The 12,864-nt window shown below is 42.5% G+C and overlaps 1 protein-coding gene across 3 annotated transcripts in view; it reads right to left on the minus strand.

Annotated features, from left to right (window-relative positions):
- The window catches only part of COL21A1 (collagen type XXI alpha 1 chain), a 97,310-nt gene extending 89,021 nt beyond the window's left edge, over positions 1-8,289 (minus strand). For all 3 annotated transcript variants that reach the window (XM_032104674.1, XM_032104673.1, XM_032104675.1), the window contains exon 1: positions 8,193-8,289. The gene's annotated coding sequence lies outside the window, so the exon portion shown is untranslated. The remainder of the gene's footprint in view (positions 1-8,192) is intronic.
- Between the last annotated feature and the right edge of the window lie 4,575 nt (positions 8,290-12,864).

Here is a 12,864-nt window from a genome sequence, read left to right on the forward strand (position 1 = left end):
TTATTTAAATCCAGATCAGAAAAGAAAATAAGAGATAAAATAAATGGAATGTCTTTACTCTTCAGGAAATAAAAATTAATCTTTATTCTTTGTATTGCTTAGCTTCCTCGAAGACAACTATGTGCTTCTGAAAATTAGGTGCAGCTGTCCTCTCTTTTGAGCTCCTTAATGAAATCTTCTGCGTTCCGGCTTCCCTCCCCTTTTTGGCAAAACTTGTCAATGTTCATTTCAGCCCAGTCATGAGCACGCCATGGCCATGTGGGCCCCTTTGCACAGCAAATGGACTTAATCACAGGGGCATACAATTACATTCCTTTCTCCTCATTGAAAATTCACCAGGGAATAACAAACATAAACCTCCATTGTCTAGGGCCTTTAAAAAGAATTTGCTGTTATTCCTATTCAGTAAATCTTCCTCCCCTTCCCTACCCCTTATTCTTTTCCATGGTAATAAAACAGCAAAAAACTCCTTCATCATTTTGTCTTCTATTGTACTGCAAGGGTATATTTTTCACAGTTTAATATATCACCAGCATTTAGATACATTCTATCATCAGTGACTTCTCATGGCTTGTGTCATTCTACATAGGACCTGAAGAATTCTCAATTTTACTTTTCAGGGATAGGAAAAAATGCCTCCAAGTCTCCTAATTGGCATTATTTCCCCATTTTTCTTTTACTCTTAACTTCCAGACAGAACTATTCAAAAAACCATTTAATTTATTTGGTTGGTTTTCTTAGGCTTGCCATTTGATGCTCACTTTCTCTGCAAGTGACAGTTTCTGAAATAAAAAGAGAACTTCTTTTCAGTAGGCGAGAATTTCAATCTCTTTTCAGTAGGAAAGATAATTAGGGTGTTGTTTTTGAAAATTCCCCTCCACATAGGAACTCTTGGTATTATTATGTTTTCACATACAGTTTCACTTAAAATAAATTGCTATGAAGGGCTGCACTTTAACTCCAGTGTTCTTGGCTGTACTTTTCCACATTGTTCTATCCCATGAGTTGCCAGTGAATCTCACGTATCTCAAACATTCTCTCACCCACCCAGTTCTGCTCCCTCCTAATGGAAACTTTTTAAGCAAAATGTGATAACTAGTCAGATACCATTCCACTCAGGAAAAGAAGGCACATAGCTTCTTTCTGAAACACTGACATTCAGTTCAGCTTATAGTCTGCCAGGAGTGATCTACTTTACCCCTCACAGTCCTGTGCTATCAAGCCCAATTTTAAGAGCTAGAGACTCCCATGCCCACTTTCCATGGGTAATCAAACCTCTGATAAAATGGAAGTCCAGCATCATGTAACATTCCCTGGGTTTTTATCTTGGGCATAAAGTCTAATCTCAGAGCCACTTCCCAAAGCATACTTTTTTTGAACATTTCCCACAGTTGAGAAAGGAGTGAATTCACAATACTAACAATTCTGCATGGTCCATTTCCGCTTCTTCTATCAAGTCATGTTCTGTGTAATTCAGCCACCCTGTAAGTCATTGCACAGATGTGTCTGCCTCCTCTTCTCCACACGAGACACTGCAGCTATGCTTACACTGTTTATTTTCTCCTCTGCCCTTTTAATCAACTGGGAATATTATTCTATCTTTTCTATGTACCATGAGGAAAGGGGAAACAGTAGAAAACCAGGGTCAGATCCCAAGCGCAAGTAAGGAGGAACATACTGATCTGGTCAAGGAAGAGATTTGAACAGCCTTGCTTAGATCTCTGTCTCATGGAGTCTCTCTGGGCCACAGCTCCAAGAGAGTCACCCAGGGTATCCCAGGTGGTTAAAAGACTAAGAAAAAATATTAATACATTTGAGAGCACTGAGGGCAGTACTTTTCTAATTGCACCTATAATTTGAACCTTTACAGTGTCCAGTACCAGGAAAAGAATTAAGTACAACTTCATACATCTTCCCTCAAATGTATGCATTACACTCATAGTCTAGAAAGCTAATCATGCTTGCTGGCAACTCCTCTGCTACTCTGGCAAAAGTTCATACAATTCTGAAGCAAAGGTTATACCACAGATTTTAAAGTGAGCCCAATAATCTGATATTTTTATAAATTGTACTCTTAATACAACTATGCAAATTTATCTTGACCTCTCCATACATGATCCTGCAAGCTCTTGTGAAATTAGGGAGCTCATAACGGGGTGGGAATTGGAATTACTTACTGAGACCAAAAGAAGCACAAGGTACTTTTGACAAGACTTCCCAAGTGTCTATTAGAGGCTAAGCCTAGATGTATTCCTGCTGTTATACCAGCTGCAGAACTCTTCATTTATGTGTCTTCAAGCCACCTTAATTGGGATCATTTTTATATGCTGAAACAGTGTTGACTGAAAAGAAAACTTTTGGAAACCATTAACTTTACTTAATGAAGAAAGTACAGATTGTTATAACATATTTTGGAAAATATGAGCTGGCATGCTTTAAAAATTGTTGGCTTAATTTCAAACTAGAGCTCAGGGTTTGTTTTTTTCTTCCACTTTCTGTTGATGTCAGATAAAAATGAATTCAGGCAAGTTAGGACATGTTTTATCATCACCATGGCTCTGAAGATTTACACAAAAGAGAAAAGAACTTTCAGTTTGGATAATGTAAATCAATATTGTATATTGGGTAAGTTGGACTAAATGCAAAAAAATACAGAGCTTTGGGTAGAGTAAGCAGTCTTCAAAATATACAAAAATGTTCTGGGCTAGTCAAATGGCAGTGTTAACGTACACTCCAACCAAAAAAGATGGGGCACTCTTCATTCTGACAACTCAATTTCTCCCTTTCAAAGGCAGCTTGGGTAAAGACACTTTTCTAGCATATTCAACAGATAAAAATATTTTTTAAATATCCTACAAGTTTTATCACACAGCACATATACAGCTGTGTATATGCCACATATTTAAAGCCCTCCCAGATAATCTTAACTTCCCGATTAAAACATATAAAACACCAATGATCACTTCTTCATTCAACATCTTTTACACCCACAGACAAACCTGCATACTTGTGAGCAAGCAGTCCACTTCTACAGCAGGTTTTACCTATGCTGAAGAAGATGAGAATGGCAGAGGTACATCCTGAACCGCTGATTAGCACCTATTTACACAGTACTGTGCCACCATCTCCAAGGACACACATGAGTGTATGTGAGGCAGACTTGCTGTACCTCCCTGCCAGACATCTCTCATGCCATGCAGGACTCCAGAAGGAGTAAATCTCTCTCTAAACGGTTACTGAAGTGCTTTCTTCACCTCTTCACAGGCCCCTCACCTCTCTTCACACCTCCTTTTATCACCTTCCCAGCAGCCAGAACAAGTGACACTGAGATCCCAGCCCTTTTCCCAAAACTTGGGAGGGACTGGCAGGGGGCAAAGAAGAAGAAAAGATAAAATGCTAGCTTGAGTAAAAATGGGTGACTGCAGAGGCGACAAAAGGCACCCCACAAGGTGGGACACCAAAAAAGACAATGAGAAGAATTGGTCTGGATGGAAAGTGTGAGCAAATAAAACAGACCCTGCTGCCACGAATCTCTGCCAAACCTTCCCTGTCCTAAAAATGCCCCGAGCCCTGCTCATGCCTCTGTCCCCTTGTCAGCTGCCAGAAGACCCCCACCACTAGTCCAACAGGCAAAGGGCCTTGCGGCCACTTCTCAACCCTTCCTGCCCTAGAGGACCTGCAGTTCATCCCAGTCCCTCCTTGTCTTCCCCTCTGTGATCTCCATAACCCACTCATTTTGCCACATCTGTGTTTATTTCTGTCACTACTAAGAAGCCTCCAGCCTCTTTTTGTTATTAGTTCAAACTAGAGCTTCAGAGCAAGCTACCAGAACTAACCACAGGAGAGAGAAAAATCTTGGAATACAAAAATCTGAATTATGAAGCGACCTTCAAGTACAAATATACAAGGTGGAAATGTAGATTTCAGTAGATTACAGTATACCTAACAGGCTTGTTTTGAACAGACAGAAAATTCAAGGAAAAATGTGAATCTCACTGGCATAATGATAGTTTTATTTTGCACCCCATCAAGTTCAAACAAACTTCCCTGCAATTTTTGCATGTTCTTAGTTATAGAGACTGGGTCTCATTCCAGAGCCTGTGTGTTTTACTTAGAGCAGCTATTAACTTCTCACTATTTAAATCCTCGTTTACTACAGCATGAAACACACTGATGAAAAGATCAGTTACTCAATCCAACACTAAAATTATATAAATCACACAAAATTCCAAAAGGTTGATACATATTTATTTTGTACTCTCCTTTGCACTCACATTATTCTTCAGTATGATCAACATTGCTCATCTCCCTGGTCTCTAGCTGCTGTTATTCATGAATAGTACGCCTGACATCTACCCTCGAAGGCTAAATCAATCAGCATAGCTTTAAAACAATGCCTGTGCACATTGATGGTAACTTGGAACAGTTTCTTTTCTAAGTCTCACAGTATCCCTGTACCACAGAAACCAGCGAGAGGAAAAAAGTCTCTCAAGACATTTTTTCTATGCTCCCACAGGCCTAAGTTTTCTTCTACCATACATTGTGTTTTTCCACAGCCAGACCAGTTCTAAATGAAGGAACACAGAAGCCTTGAAAGGCTCAGCCTATTTTCATGGGCAAAAGCAGGGAAGAAATGTCAAGCCTCAACTATTATGGGGTTTTACCCCAGACAAGTAGCATTGGCTACTTACAAGAAGACCTGGCTGGTGGAGCCACCTTCAACCCAAAGATCCGAACTTGGCTGCCGCCGGCGCTCAGGGAGGTGCACTGGATTCTCCATGCAGGGTGTGCACAGCAGACAGCAAACCCTACGCCCGACACACTGCAGGACAGGCAGGCCAAGGAGGTGCTGCAGAACAATGGGGTGCTCAAGCACACACTTCTCCATTGCAAAATACTGCTTCTAGAGGCCACGCTGGTTTGTGTAACTGGGAGAGCTAAACTCTCAGGCAGTCTCTTTGTGACTGTCACCCTGGGACAGATGGCAAAGTTTGCCTTCCAGTCTGTGTAGGCTCACCCTCCCTAAAGCCCACATTTTCAGATATTTCAGATACCCACTACTGAGCTAATGGGTAGATTTCACACGTTTTCAACACAAAATTTGGATCAGTGAAGCTCTGAAATGTGTCATGGGCTCATGGCACCAACAGGCCTTCACCAGTCCCTTCCCACAACTTGAGGCCCCATGTCAGCCCTCCGGGGCCATCAGCCCCTATCCCAGCAATGCCACAGCCCAGCCTAGGCTGGCCATAGGCCTCATCAATCCAGGTCCCAGCGCAGACCCACATCCCAGCCTGGCCTCATTCCCAGGGTGGTACCAGATGTGCAGGGCTGGGGCTGCCCTGGTGCCCTCCAGACTCTGTGCTGGGGCAGTGGGACAGGTCAGGCTTGTCCCTGACACCCCTCCATGGGGAGCCCCCACTACTGTGCCCTGACAAAATTCATCCTTTAACATGATTCAGAGAAACTCTGACAGGGTCCAGAGCAACAAACCAGAAAAAACAAACGAAAGACATTTTATACGGCATATCTTGGTTACTTCAAGCACTCTAGCCTGCCACGCCACCGCGGGTGTGATGGAAAGCAGCTGAGAAGCAAGGAGCAGAAGATGCCTCAGGAACAGCACGTCTTCAGCAGGGTTACTGGGCTCAGGTCTGGTCATGTCAGCTCAAAGAAGAGAAAAAAGGCAGAAACAAAGACATCTTAATAAAACAGATTACTAAGAGCATTGAAAGGGTCTCTTTTTTCATAAAGAGACCCTGGAAAGATTGAATCAGTTTTATTCAATGCCTCTCCAAATAGTAAGGACAGAACACAGAGACACAAAATAATAATAAATAATCTAGAAAGACAGATAGACCTTGTCTGTTCCCACTCTTATAAAATAGGGATGTTAAAAAAACTTAAGTGATCCTTTTTTGGATTGGGAAGCTAATTTCTGGAAGCAAAGAATGTGGTAGAATTTTTAATGTAATTAACATTTAAATTCATAATCAATGCAAAGAATAACACAATAAAAGAATAAATATTGAGCAAAGCAGCAAAAAACTCTAGGCAATGGAGGTAAGGGAAGAAAGGCTCATTTCAGTCAGCTACTTCTGTAATTAGTTTGGCTAGTAACTGCACCGGGCAAAACTTTGTTAAATGCAGTAGGACAAACTACAGATTTCAAAGTACGTTTAAGAACTGAATTATATTCTGAGTACCTTCCAAGATGATAATCAAAGCCAATACAGACATTAATTAAACCAAAGTAGTTCTGCCTCATGGACTTCCTGAGCCACTCTGGTAATTACTGAGGACCTGAAGGAAACAATGTGATGCGCTTTGCAGAACTGTACTTCAAAACTAAGCTGAAATTTCCTAAAATTTACCAATAAGCCAGTTTACTGGCTGTGGTGGTGCCAAACCAAGATGTGATGTTCATCAGCAGATCATTCACCACTGCTCTCAGACTTCAACAGCAAATGCTGTTTGAGCAGAAGGGAGAAGAATCACAAAATCTAGTATAAAAGTTGGGCATGGGAGTGAAATATTATGAATGGATCACTGAGCTGTGTTCACCTCACAAAGTTGGTTCTTTGATATGCATGATCATCATTAAGAGTGTATGAGTTCACAGGCTGGCCTCCTAGTTGCCTCTGCCACCCTTGGAATCTTTAAGGATCTGGAGAGGTCATTTAGTATCTCTGACAACAGGAAGGCAGGATCACATTTGTCTCAAGTATGGATGGTAAGCGATTGTTTCGACAATCAATGCTCAATTACCTGTACAATTAGACAGGACTTTCCCTACCAATTTAACCTAATCTCTCCTGCAGCAGCTCAGCAAGCTGGCTCTTGTCATGCCTCCACGGGATGTAGAGAAGAGTTTGCTTCCCAACACTCTGCAGCAACCAACTACACAGTTAAAGATTGTTATCACATCTATCATCAGTTTTTGCTTCCCTAGACCGCAACATTCCAGCTCTTTCATTGTTTTCCCATAGATTATGTTTTCTAGATCTCTGACCACCTTTGATACTCATCTCCTGCCAAACTGGTAAGATGCTGCTGGAACTTTGGTTTCCAGAATCCCAGATAGTACTGATACCAGATACAAACCCCAAAGTCACAACTACCAAGAGATGCTATCACACATCTGCAACACTCCTGTTATGCATCCCCCAAATGAAATTTGTCTTGATTTTGCACATCTTTAACATGTTGTATCCTGTCAAAGTCTTCGTGTTGAAAACTAAATTTTCTAAGGAAACTACTTAGCACAATTCTTCAAATAAAGATTTTGTGCTCATCCTTTACTTCAGTATTATGTATTCGAATAAATATTTGAGTGATATATAATAACCACCACAATCAGTAAGGTTTGGGGAAAACTTCCAAGGAAGTTTACTAACTCTTAGAGATCCACAAGGCTTTCTCAGGTGCCTGAAAGCTAGAAGACTTTCAGAATCAACCAGTGGACTGGTTTCCCAGCCTTTTAGATCCTCAAATTGAAGACCAGATCCTTTCAGCACAGTAAATACCATGTGTATCTAAGCATTACACAACTAAATAGCAATAATCAGAAGTGGTCCATAGAGCAAATTTTTCTTTCCAGGTACAGTTACAAGTATAACTGCAGTTATTATGAACCCTTCTACTTTACTTATTCTTGTAAAGCTTGTATTTCCATGCCACAAACTATTGAAGAAGTTAACCAGTAACCCGGTGCTGGTTACAGCGCAAGAATAAAGCAGGTTTCTGTACGGCACAGAAGGACATAGCAGGACATAAATTATTTCATCTCGTGCCAATAAACTAAGCGAGGATGTCATGGTAGTCCAATCTGCTGCACGCACCGCAGTCACGTTGCAAAAAAAGAAAAACACCCAACCCCGACTCAGCGACACGGTCCCCCGTCAGCTCCCCGTTAAGAAGGAGGCACAAGTTTCCCTATCTCAGCCCCGCGGCTCCCCAGCGCTCACGGTCCCCACGTCCGGCTCCCGCGGCGGCTGCCCAGCTGCGGAGCGGTGGCCGAGGCCGCCCCGAGGGCTGCACCTGCCTGTGCCTGGCCCATGCCTGTCCCCGTCCCCGGCTGCCCCTGCAGCGAGGGGAGCCCCGCAGGGATGCGGCCCCGCAGGGATGCGGCCCCGCAGGGATGCACCCCCGGGCAGCCCGCCCGTCCCCCGCGCCCCCGGGACCCCGCTGACCTGCAGGCGGCCGCTCACCGTCCCTCCGCGGCCGCGGTGCCCCCCCTGCCGCCGGCTGCGCTCGCTGCTGTGCCGCGCTCTGCCCCACGCCCGCCCGGCCGCGGCAGCCCCGGCCCCGCGGAGCCGCCCCGCCGGCAGCGCCGCCCCCGCCGGCCCCGCGCCCTGGCACGGCCCTGCCTGGCCCGGGGCCAGCGCGGGACACGGCCGGGGCCGCCGCCCTCTGCTCCCTGCCGTGCTTCCCGCGCGCCCCTGCCCCACGAGTGCCGCCCCCGCCGCCCCGCACGGTCCCGGGTCGGATAGGCTTTGCCCGGTCTGAAAGAGCATCCCGACGCCGGGCTGCATCGGGGATCAGCTAGCTGTTGGATACCAGAGGGGCACGCCAGTGGTTTGCAGTAGTTTGGCGATATACTCCTGCCCATCATTCAGCTTTGCTTTTCCAGGTGAAGGGACAGAATGACTTTTGAGTCCTGGCCTCAGTGATTGCTATATCCAGGAGACAGACTAGTGGGAACACTTTAGGAATTGGATGACCAGGCAATGAGCTGACAATGACTTTTATATGTAGGGAGGTGTTACTAAAACCAGGAGCTGGTGTCCCTCACCAACTTCACAAAAACTTCAAGAGTCCCCACACTTGAAAGAGGTTTGCAAGCCAGCTTGGCACAGTCAATGCAATATCGAAGACCTCTGGGGCCATTCCCTAATTATTTATTTACAGGTTGTACCTAGGTGATCGATGTTCCTCTTGTCTGGCACTACACATCGATGAAGCTCTGGAAGAACATCGGAGCTGTGTCACACGGTCCCTGCCCTTCTGTGAAAGAACACATATGGAGAAAAACATTAATTAAATAGCACAGTGTTAGTTTTCATCAGACTGGATGCCTGGCTAACATGGCTCCGAGGCTGATAGGTGCAAAGGGGAGTGCAGCTTCTCTAGTTCTCTGTGAGTAACAGACACCTACATTAGAAACCAGTATGGCTTATGGATGCCAGCAGTCGCAAGCAGAGACTCCTTGCTCTCATGCTCAAGGCCCTCACCCCCTCTGCTACTGCCATTTTCAGGATCTGGGGCCAGCTTGTCATCTTGATGCTTTTCCAAGACATCGTGGGCTATTTTTACTGTGGGCACACCAGTACCCATGACCAACTAATCTGTTTTGTTGTAAGAGACCTCATCCACACTCAGATGTTTCCTACCTGCCTGATACCCGTGCCTGTGTACAAGCTTGTGTTTGCTAAGTTTCAGTCAGCCAGGAGGCAAGTCTGGGTTGAAATGTAGCCCCAATATGCTTTAACAGGTAGCCTCTTTTGAGGATCACTGAAGAGCAGCAGATTTTTGTGAATGAAGAAGGCAGGAAGTGTCTGTGTTGCCCACTCACACAGAAAGTTTAGGCAATCATCTCTGCATTTGACAGAAAGGTCTTTCACCTTTTATTTAAGTGCAAATAAGACAGAAATTTTAAAAATCAAACCTGCTGTTGTCTGTCTTCCTAAACTCAGCAAAGGATCAAAAGATGCTTTTTCTTTCTAAATTGCATCTCAGAAAGACACTATTTGGGGACATCTGAAAGGAACATCTTTGATAGTTTCCCATCCTCCCTCTGACCATATGTTTTGGAAACTGAGCAGCTCAGCCATGAACCAATGTATATCTCACTTTATGATGATGCAGTTTGATTGCTGTCAGTGAATTCATTCATATATATGTGTATATATATATAATATGTCTGAAGACATGCCCATATGTGTATTTTCTGTACATTTTTTTTCCAGTTTAGAAGAAGAGCCTCTAGAACAGAGATGTTTATGAAATTCTGCAAATGAACTGCCATAGAGCTGACAATACCTATTTTAGCTAAAAAAGTTCATGAAAAATATTAATAACTATACAGTGGACAGAGTACATAATAGCAAATGTCAATTTTAAGAGAGTTTAGATCTAATAGAATCAATATTTTTCAGTGTAGCACCTCTGAGCCATTGTTTATATGACAATGATATTTCTGTTTATAGCATGAAAAATTTCCCACCATTCACGTGACATGAATCATTTACAAACTTTGATGATACTCTAACCAATCTATCTCCTATGAATTACTTTAGAAGCATTATAACACTATATGTATAAACTTTGCCTTTAACCAAATCTACAGTTAAAGTCTGGAAAATTGCAGTAATAAAGCATGGTCTCGTGATTTAAATCTACCAGTGATCTCCCAGGCTTCACAAAAAAATTCTTTTGTTTGACTTACACCAAAAAATGGGATAGAAGTGTATGTCTTGTTAACCCTTATGCTGGTCATGGTAGAAGAGATCATGCACAAAGTGGATGTGAACACAGTCCGCGGTAGATCATTGTGTTGCTATCGTGTTTATTCACCCATTAAAATTTTCCTACTAGAATATTATTAAATGGTGATTTTTTTAGCTGTTTACATGTCAATAGCATTTGATGTTATTTCCTAAATAATGAATCTGAAGAGGGGGAAAAAATGTTCTTACGTAAAGTATAAAACAGTATGGTGTCCAGTGGGGGCATGCGAAAATGAAATTAAATGGAATGAAAAGGCAATCTAAAGTCTAAGCACAAATTGCATCCAAATTAGTCATTTTGAGGTCTCCACTACATTCCTATCTAGCTTCAGGCAATCAAAAATTGTGTCATCCTCCTCCCACACTGTGAAAGTTCTCGATGCCTTTCTTTGTCTCAGGATTCTGTGGTTTCAAATTAAGTTTCTGGTTATTTTACAAACAAGTCGCTTTAGCCAAGGCTATGTAGACAGAAAATTGTTTCCTTGTGAAAACTCTCAGGAGGTACACTGATATCACCTAAATATATTGAAGATTCAAGTTTTACTGACTAGGATGAAGAAAAGTACCTTTCAAAACCTGTATACTTATTCTTCTATTTCTGTTTTCTTCTTCCTGAAACAAGCATCACATTGTTGTTCTTCCTTGCTCAGGAAGAATTTTAATTTTTCCATTTTCTTTTCCTCAGTGAAGTTTTAAAGGACAGAATAGACAGGAACATAACTGTGCTGTGTCAATGGAGAAGCTTGGAAAATATAAAATATACATTAATAAACAGTTTGTTATTTATATAGGCCTGCTGCTGTAATAACTGGCACACTAGTAGCTTTACTCAGAATTCCATGGTGTGCATATTGGTGTGGATATAGTGTTTGCAGGGCATCGTCCTGAGGATGTGAGTCATGGAGCTAGCATGACTCAGCACTGGAGAAACCATGTGAAGGTCAATTCTCCCAAGCCCCAATTAGCCAGCCACAAATTCCCCTTTTTTCTCACAGCTGCAACACAATGCAGGACAAATGGAGCAAATGAAGTGGAGGGGCATAAAGCACTGGTCATGAACCAGCATCTTTTAAATTCATGTACCATTCTGCATAATGGTTAAAAAATATACATATTTAGATAATTTCCAATCAATAGAGTTCAGGTCATGTAATTTGAATGAGTTATGCCAACTTCTGTATTCGTTACTAGTGATCACGTGCAAAATAGTGACATTTCTATGTGTTGCAGACAGCTATACTGATATTTCTTACCTATGGCCCTGAGATTAGCTCAGTTGCCACGAGAATGGTGCTAATAATGCCAAGGTTTTGGGTTCAGTCCCAGGATGGGATTTGCTTAAGAGTGGGACTTGATAACCTGTGTGGATTCCTTCCAACTCAGAATATTCTGTGCTTCAAGATTAAGAATATTTTTTGCTAGCTTCAAAACATCATTCTAGTTCTCAGGTTTGTCTAGCCTGAAGTTTCAGTGAAATTCTGTGCCTATTATTACTTTTATTCACCCCTACAATGAGCCACTAAATAGTAAGTCAGCCAGGAATCAGTAAGCTCGGAGATAAATGTAGATGCTGAACCAGCTCGATTTACACCTGTGTTATGATAGATAATTCTCATCAACCTCACTGGATCAACCCCACTCTGGTAAATAGCAATACTTCTTTACACCTCAGCAGATGTCCCAGAGTGTACTATGTCCCAAAGTGTACTTATGGTTCTGGTAATCATATGTTTGGCTGTGAATGGCAAAATCCTGTAAGAGATTAGGCTATGTTTAGGACACCAGGGTGTGACCTCACACCCCAGTGAGGTTGCATTCTAGACAATGTTGAGCTTTACAAAGGTGTCACAAATGAGTGTTTTAAGGTCACTTAAACAATCACTGGCAAAGGAATCAGCAAAACTAGATTTAATATAGAAGTACCAGCACAAGAAGGGGGAGAGATGCACCACCTCAGTAGGAAATGCTAATAAACACAGATTCTGTAGTAATCACACTACTTAGAAGTTATGTTTTAGAAAACTAGCAATGCGAGACATTTACTTAATTATGCTGTCAGCAACCACATCACATTCTTAAACCATCTCTGCAGGAACAGGTTGTATTTTAAGAGACAGAAATTTAACGACCTTATGGCAAACCAATGTTTCTGTATTTTCCATCACTTCTCCAATAAATACACTTTGGTTTACCATAGAGGCCTAGTCAAGATTCTGAAATGAATTCTGCATTGTTACGGTGAGCAGGGACTGGGGCTGGTAAAAGAGAAACTAGAGCTAATGCATGAGAAGAAACAACTGGAAAATAGTAGCTGGAGCCTAGGATTTGCAAAACAGAAGTTTCCACAATCCCTGTT

The sequence above is a fragment of the Corvus moneduloides genome, chromosome 3 (assembly GCF_009650955.1).
Source record: "Corvus moneduloides isolate bCorMon1 chromosome 3, bCorMon1.pri, whole genome shotgun sequence".
Lineage (NCBI taxonomy): Eukaryota > Metazoa > Chordata > Aves > Passeriformes > Corvidae > Corvus > Corvus moneduloides.